Here is an 18,776-nt window from a genome sequence, read left to right as displayed (position 1 = left end):
TGTGAATTTACTGTTAGGTTCGCTGTACGAAAATTGCTATTTTTAGTCTCGCCTTTTCAAATCTCAAAATGGTTCATAACAAATGTATCTCGTTTATCATAATATATTAATAAAAATCCGTCGCCCCATTTACAAGAAAATAAATAAGAGAACGAATTCGCTCGCTTTTCTTTGTACGAGATTATCGTACACGTCAAAGTACGTACTAAAAGCTACGACATTTTCCATTTAACGTCTTGTTTATATTTGTCTCCTGTACATCCGTTGACATTCTTGCTTTGATTAAATATACTATTTACTCAGTCTCAATTTCTTTGAGTGTGTCCAAATCCTTGTTCGCAAATCAGGATTTGTCCTCTTAGAAGTTATTTATATTGTTTTCTCAACGTAGATGAAGAAGAATATGGAAATCGCAGAAACATAAAATTAACAGGACTTGCGACCTGTTTTGCAGGCTAGGTTTGTCTGCTTAGGAGTTATTTATATTGTTTTCTCAACATAGATGAAAAAGAATATGGAAATCACAGGAATATGAAATTCACAGGACTTGCTACATGTTGTAGGCTGGGTTTGTTTGCTTAGGGGTTATTTATATTGTTTTCTCAACATAGATGAATAAGAATATGGAAATTACAGAAACATAAAATTAACAGGACTTGCGACCTGTTATAGGTTGGGTTTGTTATTTATATTGTTCTCTCAACATAGATGAAGAAGAATATGGAAATCACAGGAACATGGAATTTTTTGGCCTTACAATCTGTTGTTGGCTAGTTTCAGTTATCATTTTATACACGCATAACTTTCACCATTCACATTACTCAAATTTTAGATGCTGTATTCATGCTTCAACTGATACGTTCGTTCACATGATAGTTCTCAGTACCACCTATGGTTGAGTGCTATAATTTTTTTAATGAGATGAGATCTTTGTGAAATGTATGTAAGATTCTTCTAGAATTAATTCATATTTCTAGGAAACACTTGAAAACATCATTTTTATTTTATTTTATTTTATTTAGTTATTTTATTCATAATATTTAAAGTGTGTCTTAATCTTTGTTCACTAGTACGGATTTGTCCCACTTTATAGACGTGTGTGTCAAATATAATTTCGTGTTTCCTCTCAGATTTTGGTCGCACATCAGTGATGAAAATCAATCTGTTCTTGTCATTCATAACGCTGTCGCGTGTTTTTGTTATTTTTTATTACAATTCATCATGGCGGCACAAGTAAACTGACATATTGTATTGTCACCAAGTAGGCAATTCTCACTCTATCCACGGTTGCCAGGCTGCAATTCTTAAAAAGGCATTTGGTCAGCCGTACGCTAAAGTGAAGTCATTTGTATTTATGTATCAGCCATAAGGTTGATATTTCGACACCGTATAAAAATAGTTGAAAGATATGTATGTAGCATTTGACCTATAGAAACCTAAGCTTAAGGCCATTGACCTTTTTATGGTAGATACACATTGACCACAAAGCACCATGTGGGTACAAGCATTCATGGTTATTGACGTAATGCGATGTTTGTGTTTGTATAAAACACAATACTCCGTGAGATTACACTAGTAATAAGACAATTTATAGCTCTTTTAGTTGACTTGAAGGTGTACTTAATAGGTGTTGACGTTTGAAGTGTTACTGAAATAAATTCAATACGATAAATTAACTTTTGACAATGATGACATGGATGAATAATCCAGTATTGGATATAATAAATTAAAATATTATTTATTTATTAATTTAAACATATTATATATCATATCTAACAGTCACGTATACAATATTCCCGATGAGTAATTTGCATGACTTATTTTGGGACAAGGGATTAAGATTCACAAGACTGAAAAAGAAATAAGAAAACACAGGTAAAAAGGAATAATATATACAATAAAAGGTACTTTAAATAGGCTTATAAGGAGCATAAGGTAAAAAACACGTTTAAATGAAAATAATGAGATATTTTTACTTGAATAATCATTAAATTTTAACATATTTCTATCTGTAATCTATATACATATATATATATATATATATATATATATATATATATATATATATATATATATATATATATATATATATATATATATATATATATATATATATATATATATATATATATATATATATATATATATATATATATATATATATATATATATATATATATATATATATATATATATATATATATATATATATATATATATATATATATATATATATATATATATATATAGATATATATATATATAGATATATATATATATATATATATATATATATATATATATATATATATATATATATATATATATATATATATATTTATATATATATATATATATATATATATATATATATATATATATATATATATTTATAATCTCATGTTGGGAGAATGTCAAAAGGTATTTATATGTTTGTGCTCAAATCAATGCCTTTTACATGTCTTTTTTTTATACATATTGTTGTTTTTTTATTTTTTTTTTTACTAATTGATTCGAATAATTGGAGTTGTACTGTGCTTTGCACCTTTAGTTGGAAGCCAGGAGACGTTCAGTTTAAGCTCGCCTGGCGTGTCTGGCGCCGGTAGCGGCTCTGCGTACAGCGCGCCCGGCACCCCCGCGTACTTTACGCGAGCACCGCGCTCGTGAGGCTTTAGAATCTCTCTACTCTTCATATCGAGGGATTTGGTGATGTTGTTTCTAGTATTTTCTTGAGGCATAGTAGTCACCTGAAAAAAGTGAAAATATTTTTTTATTTATATTTAACAATGAAATTTGGTGTTGGAGGCGCATGCTCCGAATTCCATGGACAGCTAGACGCACCAACGAGTCCGTTCGTCAGGAATTACACTTGGATGGCTTGGCTCTGGCCAATGTATGTACACGACAGTTACATACATTGACAATAAGGATAGCCTGGAATGACTGGTTGTGATCAGTAGGTAGCCTATATACTGTGTGTTACATACAGACATTTTTTGTAAAAAAAAGGTAAAGTATAATTTTATTTCATAATTGTTTATTTTCCAAAATACGAATCAACCGCCAGTTTCAAAATGCCGATTTCGTTCAAATAAAAGTTCATAAGCAATAATAAAGGTCTTTACCCTACGTAGTCAAAGCGTTATCTTTCCTTTGTAATACCACAGATGTTGGGATCGTGAAACGCAATTTATTTCAGCGCTTTGGATTTGGCATGTTTGTTATCGCAATTATCCAGAAGAGTTAAATCAAAAGATAACGTACATGAAAGAAAAATCACAAACATACACAAACAATCACAAAACTACGTCTTCATTAAATTTTTAATTATTTATTACATTATATTAAGATACCACCTTTCGATTATAAAAATAGCCTCTGCCGATATTTTTTAACTCAAAAAAATAATCCATATAAGTACGCATAAAAGAAATCCTTTAAAAAAGTATTAAAAATCTGATATTTTTATAGTGAATCTATAAATTAATAATATAACAGTACTTGAGTAGCAATGTAGGTACAGTACTGAATGCTTTGTTGGTTTTTAATAATTTACAAACAAAATTGTGTTCTCTTTCTCTCTCCTTATCATTCATTGTTCGCTTTGTACAACACTTACTTAAAACCATTTCGGATAACGAGAATGTTATATTACCATACCAAAAAGGTAACAATGCTTTTAACCCTTCCCTTACGGTGCTAGAAACTTCCGCGTGCACCGGTGATATGTATTTTCTACACCATTTGAAAATGTGATTTAAAAACGGAAAAAATATAAATATTCCTAAATGTTGCTTTTATTGAGCATAGTTGAAGTTCAAACGTATCAATTTTGTAATGTTAGCTCTGGTGATACCTAAAAAGAGAATAAAAAATTCATTGTAAGTAGCCGCCATAGCTAGTGTAGCGACACAACCGTCCCGAACGACGACTTGTGCGCAACTAAAATGGGATCGTTGGTAACCGTGTGCGCGTGTACGTAAAGTGCCGCACGCACTTATACTCTGGGAAACGTTTGTGTATTGGTGATTCTATCCCCGTTTTTTTTACAATTTATTTATTTTCGTCGCTGAAAATGAATAACTTTATATTATAATACTTTTACGTAACACGTACAAGTATTACGGAGGAATACAAAAATTCTGAGCCCCTATTCATTATATTTTATATTTATATTCACATTTTTAAAGTCGAGTTTAAATTGAGTAAATACATATCACCGGGAGGGGAAGGTAAACATACAAATATGTTCGTCAATCTTTACGTGTTTTTAAAATGTTTTCCAACACATGTTTTTCTTTAAAATCTTGTTCGGATTTCCCTGGATTTCGAGTTTACGGGGTTCGAATTTTCGGGGTTCAGATTTCCGAAGTTTCACTGTTATTTACCACGGAAAAAATATGATTTTAGAAGGATGAAAAGGGGTGAAAAGTTTAATATCCGTCTATTTATTTTTTCACGTTGCTTTTTGTATTATTATAATCTTATGTGTCACATTACACGTAGATATTAACACAACCAATTCAACGTCAATGATAAAAGAAAGAATTAAGACTGATTAAATAAATAGCCCCACTTTATTGGAAAACTTTGATAAGGTGAATAAAAATAATACAAAGATAAAAGATACAACTGCATAATGGAATTTATCAACATCATTTATTTATTCAGGAGGTTTATAAACAACGATATAAGGAAAGAATGCAATGTTTAAAAAATAATATATAAAAAATTGAAATGTGTGTTGAGATGGTTAGGCATGTGAATGTAATGAGTGAAAAATAGTAAAACAAATTTATGAGACGAAGGTGGTTCTAACCTAACCTAACATAATCTAACCCAAACTTACCTAACCCGAGCACAATCATGTTTGTGATAAAAATCCTAGAGCTATTCATGTGAATGTGTGTAAAAAAAAATATGTTTATTTATATTATGACTTATTTTTTACTTTTATAAATCTACGTTATTTGTAAAATGTGTTTTCTCTATATACATAGATACGCAAAAAAAACGTAAAAATAGAGTCCTGGTTCCAACTCTTATGTATGGAAGTGAAACCTGGAGTTGGCAAAAGAAGGATGAAAGTAGACTGAATGCAGTCAAAATGCGATCTCGAAAAACGATGTATGATAGATGTTCGAATAGTGAAATAGGGAGGAATGCAAAGCTGAGATAAGCATTATCGATAAAATTAAGAAAGGTGTGTTGAGATGGTTTGGACATGTAGAACGAATGAGTGAGGAAAGAACGGTAAAACATATTTATGAGGCGAATATAATTGGAAAAAAAAGCAGAGGAAGACATAGAAAAACTTGGCACGATCAGGTATGCCAAATACTTGAAAATGGTCAGATTAGGAGTCGTAATAATCGTCGGGTATGTATGAGGAAATGCATGAACGTGGAAGAGGTGAAGAATGTTTGCAAAGATAGAGTTATGTGGAGCGGCGTGATGGTTAGTTTGTTAGTTAGTTACGCCGAAAATAAAAAGTCAAAGCAGTGCATTTATGTATTTTTTATTTACTATACTTCCTACATAATCTGGCATACTTAAAATATCAAGAATAAAATAATTTCGTTTGATTTCGGATACACCAAAAACAGCCGCATTAATTTGATGATTTTTTTTATCACACTACTATAGTTATTGTATTTTAATCAAATGCGTGAAATACTCGTATTAATACTAGAGCATATTATAATATAGCAATAATTTATTTTGTCGTATGATTCCGTGTTATCTATAATCTTCGGATTTGCATGGAGGACTGGTAACTGATTAGATAGTAAGTATATACAAATAATAATCGTGACATAAGTTTACTAACGAATATATAATGTTGTTATTAGTTCACCTGGACGCCTATTACCGTTTGCATTTTCAATAGGAAACAATACTGTCTCCTAACACTCACAGGTAACTTTAAAAAATAAAAATAAAAAAAATAAAAATATATATATATATATTTTTATTTATATATATATATATATATATATATATATATATATATATATATATATATATATATATATATATATATATATATATATATATATATATATATATATATATATATATATATATATATATATATATATATATATATATATATATATATATATATATATATATATATATATATATATATATATATATATATATATATATATATATATATATATATATATATATATATATATATATATATATATATATATATATATATATATATATATATATATATATATATATATATATATATATATATATATATATATATATATATATATATATATATATATGCATAAGCCATTGGATCGTTAATTTAATATGCACATCGACGCAGTGTCCTATGCACCATCGGGAGCGGGTAAGGATTACAAAAGAAGAAAGACACTTAAAAATAAAAATTAAGAGTAAATGGAATATAAAAAATATGAAATATGTAGATATACAAGACATGCGATAATTAATAAGTGTAATAAATAATTTACCTCCAAAGAATCCTTAAAAGTAAAAGTCCCTGTGATGAAAGTCAAAAATACTAATTGAAATAAAATGACTGAAGCACTTGAACAACTCATATTGAATTCACCAAGTTCTTTCTTCCTTTTTTTAAATGTTCTCTTCGCTAAGAAACTTTTCATCGTCCTTCTTTCAATATTCACCGGAATTTCAAACTTCACAACACGGTCGAGCTTTATAAGCTCCATTTTTAACGAATTGCCTTTGATGTGTCTTTTTTTTATTCGTTTCTATCTACGTTCATATTGACCGACTTTTATTTTTATATGGATCACATCGCTGCATTGGTAGTTTTCCCCGCATTCCTGGTTGTACTGAAACAAAAACACAAAAACCTTAATTATTATTTTGTTATTAAATATGTCACAATTTAAGATAATTATACCTATCATATGGTCTATTACTTCGTTCTTACCAAGAAAGAACACTTTCCATTCTTCGCCATAACACATCATTCTTCAGTAATTCCTTCTCTGTCCAAGCGGCCAGACTATGGAATGAATATCCTCTCCTTTTAAACAATGCACCCTCTCTTATAACTACTAAGAAACGTCTGAGACATTACTCTCTATCATTAGAATCCTAACTGTCCATCAAACCTCATCCCTTAGTTTTTTCCTCTACCTTCTTCCCTAAACTCCCTTTTAAATATGCCTTCCTTATTATCATCAATTTGTTATTTATATATTATTTTGATGTTCAAGTACTATCTACATTCTGATTGCAAACAGCTACATGAGGTATTAAACGTCTTGACCAATATCAATAATCATTATAGAAAATAACCCGCCAATTTATTTACATGATGTTTAAACAAAAAAAATAATATTTCATCTATCATTTTTTTATATGAAGGAAGATGAAAACCTAAACAGGGTGAATAATCCAATGTCTCATCCTCTTTATGGACCTTCGAATAACTATCTTCTTTAGATTCAAGTAAAATGTTTCGAAATTAGATCATATATATAGAACTTCCAAGAATTTGAGTCGTGTGGTTGTCAATCATTGGTAGAATTGGTAAATGTTGCACATGTGTAAAGTGATCACTTAAACCAACCTGTGACGGTCGTAAGCCCCTTAAATGCCCAGACTTCCATATTCTTCATCATCTATGTTGAGATGTCAAAAAATATTTTTTTAATGTTAAATATGTATTTCATTTGTAACATTTTAAATTAATGACTCGAAGAACATAACCTTTTATTCTATGTTTTTAAATGCAAAAATACTATACTACTATAGATTACAATTCTGATTTGCCTATCTGGGAATTGGTGTAACGATAAAAAAATATTTATGATAAGAAGTAGGTAAACATAGTGTAAGTGATATATAAATTTGTAATATTTATTTACTAAAGATCATGTGAATATAATATTCAAGTGTGTTTAAACCTTCCCTCTAATTTTATTTGTCAAATTTTATTTGAAAATTTGTAATACTGGAAAATTTTGTTAGTATGAAAAATTGTAAAATAATAGTGTGAAAACTACAGCATAAAATATATAAATCTGTTTGTCGATTAATATATCATAGTAAGTCACATATCGCAAAATTTTAACTGCATTTTATTAGGTCTTTTGTTTTAACTAACAAGTGAATTAAATTAATTAAAAACTCTTTTTATGGATTAATTGGTCAGTTGGGCGATTGCAAAAAGTATGATAATTAGTTATTTTTGCATATTTTATAAAAACAAATATCATAAATATATTTTTTAAATATTTATAAACATATCACTTATCATTGTTTTCATCTGAAACATTCGGAATTTACTGCATAAAGCTAAATCGATAATGCGTTTTTTTTTCAGAAATTATCGAAAGTTGACTGAGATGGTGCGCAACAGGTTTTTACAAGGGTGAACATTTTGTTGGGTGTTAATTCAAAGTTTGATATCCAAAGGGATATAACTGTTCAGAAAAATTAATAATAGAAATATAATATTCTAATAAATTGTTATATTTTATTTCATACAATGTGTTTGTGAACCATAAATAAGAAAAAGATATTAACTCGTAAGATTGTAAATAAATTATAATATCGCATCACAGAAATGGTATCGAGTGATTCCAATACATCTTAAAACCGAAAGACGTCGATCACTGAAAGCACAGTTTTTAATGGATCGAATTTTGTGGAAATGGAGCTGTTACTATACCCCTTTTTTAGCTTTCTTGGATTCAAAACACCCATTTACCGCTAACATAACAATCATAAAAAGCAACACTATTTCCGAAAAAAAACATTTATTACAGTCACAATTAACATATAAAAAATCGAAAAAAGTTTTAGTTCGTGAAATGATTTTAAGTATTTTTTTTTAATCTATAAACTTTTCAATAAATTCTTGTGTCAAAATTGATAATACTCATTTTGCTATAATATAAACATGTTTGCTCATGTCAAATAGATGAAATCTTTAGATTATGTTTATTATCAAAACACTTGATTTATTGAAACAGGACAAAAATTTGAGCATAATATCGGGAGTCCAAATTCCAACGCTTAAAAACCATTTTTTACCAAACTCCAATCATCATTTGAATGTATTTTTGATATCTAACTACATACATGAGTACCCTACTGTATGATACCTTACTACATACCAGTGTACTAACTAACCATCACGCCGCTTCCCCGCAGGGATAGGGAGAATAGAATGCCACACCACTGTCTCTGCAAACATTTTTCGCCTCTTCCACGTTCGTGCATCTCCTCACACCGCTTTCAAGTATTTGGCAGTACTACGAGTAAATATATATTTAAAGTTCTTTCTTCGATTTTTTTTAATTAAAAAAATTTCAGACTGGCCATAAAATTACAATATTATTCATTAACAATAATTAATCACCCAAAAGTTTAATAATATATGTGTTCAGTGATTAAAATAATGAAAGAAACACAATCGAAAGTGTGGATTTTTTACATTAAAAAAAAAGATTAACGTAATTACGTTACGTATAAAATCAAACAATGGAAAAGATGATATGAAAAAAAAATGTATATTTAAAATTATTTTACAAAATGAAAAATTATGATTTCGAACGACCTATAGTGGGTTGCATAAAAAAAAAACATGATCGAAACTGCGCTTCAAAGTTGAATATTGCGTATATTATATTATTAAAATTTATATAAATAAAGAGGAAATGAAAACTCTTACAAAATACCAAGAATTTCACTAAAAGAATACGAAGAATATTGGCCTGGAACGAATAAAAAAAAATATATATTATTTGGTATTATAACTGACAAAATAACATAACTTTTTCATAACCATGTATATTATTATAACTTTTAAAGCAAATGACATCTTCCTTGATCTTGAGTAATAATATGTTTCACTTTGAAAAAAAAACATTAAAAATAATCGTGTTGAAATAATGTTGATAGTGATTTTAAAAAAGTTATTTTTTAAATTATGATATAAAATACTCACGAAGAAAGTGCCTCATATATTAAATAAGTTTATCTTTTTTTTACAAAATAAAAAAGTTAAATATTAAAATATAACAATATATACATACCTACAATGTCCGAAACTGAAAAATTCATGTTTTTTCTAACCATGTTTTCAGTTGAGTTAAAAAACATTTTTTACCGGAAACAATATTGAAAATATGTAAACAAAACTCCGAATCCCTTTTCACAAGTATAAAAAAACTCCGTTATCATAAATTTTATATTATTATACGCAAGCACATTTATTGTTTTAAAATATGTTGTTCATTTTCTAAAGGATTGAAAAATGATTGTCAGTTTTTGAATCACACAGTTTTTTAATCGAGTTGTTGTTACTTTTTCGCTGTCTACGTAATTCGTTACCGACGCCTAACCAGCGTCGAGACGTACCTACGAAACGACGTCCCGGCGGCTACTGTAGCACATGCCATTCCAAAACCTTATCAACGAACCTTAAGCCCGATACAAATGTGAGGATAACAAGTAAAACTCGGATAGTACATTTAAAAAAAATAATAATTATAGATACGCATGCTTTGAAAATAAATATTTTGTTTTTACATGGAATTTAAAAACGAGCCTCATGTTTTTTTTTAATATTTTTATTTAACAACAACAAAAATATTTTTTGGCAGTCACCCAGTGAGAGGATATTTCTGCCAGTGTCAAGTATTTATTTACATTTTTATTTACAAACAAAATAATTATAATAAATAATAATTACAATTAATAAAAATATCATAGTTTAAATGCGTTTAGCTTTATCATTTTAGAAATTATGACCGCAATTCTAGAATTAGGTTCAGAAAGAAGGGTGTATATATACTTGGGTATACTTGGGTCTTTCTCTATAGTGTAGTGTTTTTCACGCTAGGCTACCATGCTGGAGGTCCCAGGTTTGATTCTCAAGAGAGTCAAAATAAATAGTGATTTTTAGTCCAATATTTATTTGATATGACCCTGGACGGGTACCTGAAATGGAAGGCTGATCACCTTTCCTTCGTGTATTTAACGATCAAGATAACATTGCTCCTATAAGATGCCCTTTGCACAATTGGGTGTAGATAAGGGTAAAAAATAGAAGACACTAGGGTGGGGAATTGGATTTCTGCCTGTGTTAAGCTATTTGGAAAGTTTTCTTTCTCTGTTGTGAGCGGATACTGAAAGAACGTATGGTTTGCATCTCCTATATCTTGTCCACATTCGCAATATGGTGATGTAAAGCATTTATGTTTCCTCGTCATTTAAACTGCCATTAATTCAAAATTGATTTCAAAAGAAATCAAATTAGTTTCCATTTAACTGTCATTGATAAAACGTATTTATTATTATTATGAATTTTATCAATCTTACCATGATTTAGGGCAGTTTTTTTTAATGATAAATATCGATTATACTACATAGTAAGGTTCGAAAGGTTCCAGCTTGAATGTGTTGGCGTAATACAAATAAAAAAAATAAAAGCTGTCATCGTTCTTAAAGTGTCATTAAATATGCTGGACCAAAACATTCGATTTCGACACTCCAAATGTATTGACTTAAAGAAAAGCCACCTTCAAGATATTATTTTTAAGAAGTAATTGGAATGAATTGTAAATGTACATTCAATTCAAACCCTTATCCGCACCCCAATGATGCATAGGGCACTGCAATATAAACACAGTGTTATCTTGACCGTTAACACACGAAGGAAAGGTGATCAGCCTTCTGCTTTAGGTACCAGTCCAGGGTAATATTGAATAAATATAATAAAAAATCACTTATATTTATTTGACCCCCCCTGGGAATTGAACCCGGGACCTCCAGAACGGTAGCCGAGCGTGCTGACCATTACACTACGGAGGCGGACAATGGCGGAAATGTACATAGGTACTTGAAAAAGTTATAAGAACGATATCTTAAATACTTTTTGTTATGATTTGTTTTTTTATGATTTGTTTAAATAAGGAAGTTCCCGCGCCGCACCCTGCATCTATTTGCTTCCATACTTTAAAATAAATCTTTCTCTTTAACTTGTCTTAAGTTCATTCGTTTTACTACTATTCAATATATATTCTGCATTTTAATCATTATTACCTTTTTATTCAATATAGTAACAAGAGTTTTTATTTAATAATTTTATTTATTTCTACTTTACTATCTTAAAAATTGTGCCGGGTTGTGGTCCCGTGGTTAGTGTCGCAAACTCTTACGTCAGAGTTTCTCGGTTCTAACCCACTCTACCACAATTTGATACCTATTTCTAATAATGAGCCGCTTAGGCTCACAGAAATAGTATGAAATTGAAATATTTGTGTAAATAATAAAAACGCAAATATTTCTCTTTTTTTAAATAAAAAATAATCAAAATTAATTACGCTGTTCTCTCCAATAAAGAGACTAAGCTCTTGTGCTTGGAGAGGGACTAACGCTTATTATTTTTGTTTATGTTTGTGGATGATAATTTTTTTTTTTTAAATGGTTTTTGTTTTAAACTGTTTTTTTTCTTGACACAGATATAAGTCATTTAATTTATTTTTAAGCATTTTAATGTCTTCATTTTTTTAAATATGTGGGATGTTTATTGAACTATTTGGTTCCCAAATATTTAAAGTTCTGTTGGAATTGTTTGGTATTGCATTTTGGTAATGCAAAGTCATTTTGGTATCTCGAAGATGAACTTTTCTTTAGATTGAAGTATTTTTCACCCTTAAATAGTTAAATTAATAGATTAAATTAATAAAGAATCAGATAAATTCAACTTTTTCAATGTTGAATTAATTGTTTGTCATTGTAAAAATCGCGATTTTTTTATTATTTGAAAATAAAAAAAAATCATAAACCAGATCTAAACTCTAAGGTAGGTAACTTAGTGAACTTTCCTCGACGATTTTCTTTCTTATTGTTTCTTTGAAAATATATTAAATCGATTTATGTGGGTTATCTAATTTTAGCTTAATTTCTCTTAAAACTTAATTCCGACTTGCTTTTTTCTGTGGAGTTCCAGAAAAAAGTAATAGAGGTGGGAAATATTTCTCAGCTATATATTACAAAAGATCAGGTTAATGATTTAATTGAAAATTAAAACAGGAATTCCTTTCTTAACTCATCGTTAATTTTTGGACCTAAATACTACTTACATAGACTTATTCAAATGTGGATATTTAACTATAATTATAAATTTAACAACTATACTGGTGAAAAGAGACCAGATATTTCAAGAAGACTAGGGCTGCCACAAAGATCCCGTAAGTGTCAAACCCTTTTGCTTTAGTATAGTATCTTAATATTGGAGATTCCATAGAAACAGTACCCTCTCTACTCAACGAACCAGAATGCAAAGCAATACATTGAGTGTACATATTCTGTGAGAGGACATAATTTAAAAAATTGCAATACATGTTCATTTAAAATGATGTTTATTTCTTGGCGATCCAATGAAAATGTACTTCTTATCTCGTAACGCGTTTCTAGCATAAGGAGTATGTAAGTACCCCAATATTCATGACAATTAAAAGTCTTTACCACGCCCAAATGTAATGAAGATTTCAATTAGTTACAATTGATCTGTTTCGCTTTGAATATATCTGTATTTATGCGTGTTTCCCAGAAATATTTGATATATAATACAGACAATATTATATACGGTTACATACAAAATCAATACAATACTAATTAGTTATAGATAGACCTCAAATACAATATTTAAAGTTAAAACAAACACAACTGACGAACCCTTGAATCTGCCGATAAAATCAAGCAACGTTTTCAATAGGGAAAAATTTCCACTATGTCTAAGAAAACTCTTTCAGCATTTTACTTACATCTTTTTCCAACCTCATCCTTGACATCTGTAGAACGTTGATCTCCAGCAAAGTGTTTATTATCCCGGGTAACTTTTAGCTGAGGAATGAAAGCAATGTATTTGTATGTGTACTTACGTTTCTGTGAATCGAAGTTTAAATGTAGATTCTGTTATTTTTCGGTTTCGTCTTTGTAAACCTCTACATTAAACTCTTAATAAAAGGTCTATTTAGAATAGAATATAACGATTTTATAGCAATGTTTTTTTTAAACCTAAAAAAAATATTTATTGCTCGTATGTTTATATTGTATTGTATCCTTCACCCTTCGTATGTTTGTTTGTTCACTTGGCATTTGTATGTGTGTGTGTGTATTTTGCATGAAAAAGGGTGTCGAACTCACATATCTCTTGATTTTTATATGAGTGGGTATATTGGATCATTCGAAATATAAAAAGCATATTTTATTTATGTTGTGGAAAATCTCAAATTACGTCAAAACAGTTTCCACTTTTTATAAAGAAAATAATTTCCGGTTCATGATTTTTTTAAATCCCATTTTCATAACCTTTCGTATACCATTTTATACAGCGATATAAATAGAATTTTTGACAAGGATATTGAAATGTATTATGAAAAGGAAATTTTGCGCTGTCATTGCGCCTCATTTGATATTCAAGAAAGAGTGCAAAATATCGTGGATGTTTTTTAATATACATATAAATATTTCAAAACACGTTTGTAAATTATCTAATTTTTTTGTGAAAACTAGTTGAGATTAATTTTTTCCGCTATTTTTTTAAAGGAATAACCCGCAAAAAGCCTCTACTTTTAGTTACTTGTCTGTAGGTAGGTAGTAAGGATAGGGAAGGTTATTGAGGAAAATACATCACAAACATCTAAACCAATTGAAAATAAATCTTTATTGAATTTATTTTGCAATAGGTGGGAATCGAACTCGGCGACGCCAGGGTTAGGAAAAACAGGTGGCTTTAGTTTGAAGCCATATTTATCTTTAACCCCAGTCAAAATTAGGACACACTATACTTGCATCCCACCTCAAAAAAATTAACATTCTAACTTGTTCATAATGCGCGTGTGGAGAGGAGGATGAGACTGCTGACCACATATTTATAATATATAACTGCCCCTTACTCCCTAACATCAGGTTCATTCAGGACATTCGGTCGGAGGGTTTGTCCTTCCCGCTGAATGTCAAACACCTTTTATCAATTAACTCCAAAAATATTAATAGGGCGATCATTAAACATGTAAAAAAGTATGGCAAAAACGTGTAACCCCAAATAAAATCATTAAAAAAAATTGTTTAATAAAATCACTAGTATGGCAGGTATCACCCAAAATTGGGCGCTTTACCAGTAAATTAAAAAAAAAGTCACAATTAGGTACACCTAGTGTAAATTACTTCAAGCGAAATGCTTTTTTAAAAAACAATAATGTTTTTTTTAAGAGATGTTTTTTCTCATTTTATAGAAGAAAAAATCTCTTTAAAAGAAAGAATAACCCGCGAAGCCCCTATTTTTAGAGGCTTGTCTGCAGGTAGGATAAAACACTGATTTTTTTAGTCTACTAAAAACTTGGACTCAAAAAATCAGTGTTTGATTTAACATTTAATACATAAATTAAAATAGAGTTCTCCAAATTAAACGCCAAATCTATAAATAATGATAAGGAAGTTGAATGTGAAAAATACCAACATCACAAATACCCAGAATCTTTCTTGAAATCTTTGTTTTTTTCAATGAGAAGTACATATCGCTCAAGAACGCTCTAAGAACGTCATAAATCAAAAATCGGCAATTTTCAGTTGTGCATGTTTTCGGAATGCCCGGAAAATGTACTATACCAAGCAAAAGCGGCATATTTTTAACTTAATATTTACCCACCACATGGCAGAAAATGTTGTTTTGGAATTTTGAAGAAAAGGTATTGTTTAATTATTTTTTTTAAATATACTAAATATTTTTCAAATGGAGAAAAAACCTTCAGGTTTTACCTAAAAAGATCTGTTGCACAGTAAAAAGTTCAATAAGTGGCTTGATATTTATTTTTAATACATTGTGTTTTATTTTTAAACCATAAAAACGTTCTCCTGAAAAATCTATTTTTTTTATTTATGACGTTCTTGAAAGGTGTGAGCGATATTTGTTACTTTTTTATGTATTTACAAAAGTACTTTAATTTTATACTACGACTATTTCTGTGAGCCTTAGCGGCTCATTATTAAAAGTAGGTATAAAATTGTGGTAGAGTGGGTTCGAATTCTGAAACTCTGACTCAAGAGTCTGCCACTACGGGACCACAACCCGACACATTTTGAGATTGGCGGGAATCGAACTCGCGGTCGAGGGTTTACCATACTACGCCACTGCGCATGTCAAAACCAAGGCACGTGTGTTGACTTGTGTCATTGCCAAGCCAAAATTCCGTGTATTAGGATAACAATTGGTTTCTCATCTACCTACCATAATCACCAGCAATTACTTCCTGTTTTTCTTTATGATAAAATGGCTTGGAAGAAGATTTAACTCAAACAATGAGATAATTGCCAAAACGAATGCTCAATTCGGAAAGTCGGAGAGTTGTTTTTTTTGTTTTTTTTTGTTTTTTGTTTTTATTTTTATTTTTAAATTGTATACGAATCTTACAAGTCTAAAAAACGTTGGATAAAGTGTATCGAGTTAAAAGGTGACAATTTTGCAAAACAAATATCTTCTTATTTTTTAATCCTTTTCCGCACCTAATACTGCATAGGACACTCCATCGTATTTACGCAGTATTATCTTACATGAAGGCAAGGTGATCACTGCGCTTCAGGGACCAGTCTAATCACTAATATATAATTTATTTTAATATTTTATAATAATGATTTTGTAACCCAGGACCTCCAGCACGGTATAAAGTACTCTAACCAGTACATCACAGAAGCAGACATATTCCAAAAAAAAAAATCATATTTATTATTATAATATGTATTTATTACTCTAATACGTACTTAAAATATTTTATATTACCCTAGACTGATACATGAAGCGCAGGATTGATCACCTTGCCCTCAAAATAACACTGCACAAACATGATTCAGTGCCGTACGCACCATTGGGTGCGGAATAAGGATTAAAAGAAGAGGAAGAAGTAAAAAATAAAATAAACGAATTTTACAAATAAAATTCGTATTTATTATATAGGCCAGGTATTAATCATACAGCCGTATGTAACAGTTACATATATTTGAACCCAAATTTGAATTTTAGAGCTGAGCAATTAGCTCGCTACAAAATATTCGATAAATACCGCTAATAATTGATATTTGAATAATCGGTGGGTATGTATGAGGCGTTGCATGAATTTGGAAGAGGCGAAGATTTTTTGCAAATACAGATTGGTGTGCCGTTCTATTCTCTCTGCCCACCCCTTCGGGAAGCAGCGAGATAGTTAGTTAGTTAGTTGCATATATGTGGAGGTCCTCACCATAAAGTTACATCTCTATAATAAGTAATTAAAAGTTATCACGAATTCTAGGCTGTAAAATTGTTATGTGTTGGTGCGATTTAATGATTTCATATTGGTTTAACACTGGATTGGTCACGTTTTCTCACAACTTTAACTAAGATTTTGATAGAATACGGTAAACAGAACAGATTTGTATTTAAAAGATTTTTTGTGCAATATTGGGAATGTATCTTTTTGGTGAGGACCTCTACATACCATATACAATAATAGAAAATGCACCGACCACCGGCCGCCACTGGTAGCTCCATTCATTAAACTTTAATTAAAATGTCGCCCACCAGAGAATTTTAAGGGTAAACAAACAGGAAAATAATCAAGATAATGAATAAAACAGTAAAAAATAAACGAAAAAAATCTTTATTTGGAATCCATTATTGCCAAAAAGTAGCCAATGATTCAATTTGCCCCCGTTTAAAAATATTTATAGAAATTGATAAAAGTAAAATAATTTTCTTTTTTTTTTACAAAATTTTGAGTAGGTCCAAATACTTGTTCACAAATCTGGATTATTTCCAATTAGAAGGTATTTTTTTACATTAATTTTGACATCTCAACATAGATGAAGAAGAATATGGAAGGTTACGAGATTGTAATTCAGGATTCGGACCTCACATACAATTGAAAGAGTTTCTGCTTAATACAAGGTTTCTTCATACCACCAAAGATGTCTCTAGTAATCTCTCGCATTCTGTGTATCGAGTTTGATCAATACATCTAGAAGTTTCAAGAATTTGAGTAGTGTGGTTATCAATCATGTGTAGAATTGAGTAAAGCAAATTGTGTAAAGTAATCACTTAAACCAGCCTATGACGGTTGTAAGAGCCATATTAATACCCAGACTTCCGTATTCTTCTTTATCTATGTTGAGATGTCAAAAATACATAAAACTTTTTTCTTCATTTCGTCTTATACCATAAGGCAGGCCCCTTTATGTATTTGGAAATTTTGCACAAAATTTTGTTCTCGGGTTGCCACCCATTACTTTTCAACAATAAGCAGTAAGATCAATGAAAATATATGATTGCATACTGTTTATACGATTCCATCACGTCGTTGTATAGCATCCATACCATTGTAATAGTTTATTGAATATAAATAACACCTTCAGGCAACAAGAGAAGCTGAATTTTTCTTCTTCTTCACGAGCCCTCTGACCTCCACTGCTGGATATAGGCCTTTTCCCCTTTTTTCTATTTGCTCCGGTCTGTTGCGGTTTGCAGTCAGTTTTTACCCTCCTCAGCAACTATGTCGTCGGACAATCTGTTTTGGGGTCTTCCGACACCTCTTTTGTACTCTCAAGGTCTCCATCGTAAAATTCTTGGGGTCCATCTTGTAGGGTCCTGTCTTGCAATATGTCCTGCCCAAGCTGCATTACTAACCTCTAATTTCCAGGATTTTTTGTGATTCCTCATGAAAATGCAGTAAATTTTATATATCAAATATATATTATAATTGCATAGGTCT

This window comes from Brachycentrus maculatus, unplaced genomic scaffold, assembly GCF_059751285.1.
Source record: "Brachycentrus maculatus isolate JH-2025_06_01 unplaced genomic scaffold, ASM5975128v1 h1tg000367l, whole genome shotgun sequence".
NCBI classification, from domain to species: Eukaryota; Metazoa; Arthropoda; class Insecta; order Trichoptera; family Brachycentridae; genus Brachycentrus; species Brachycentrus maculatus.
The sequence above is the reverse complement of the archived record's forward strand: the minus strand, read 5'-3'. Positions refer to the sequence as shown.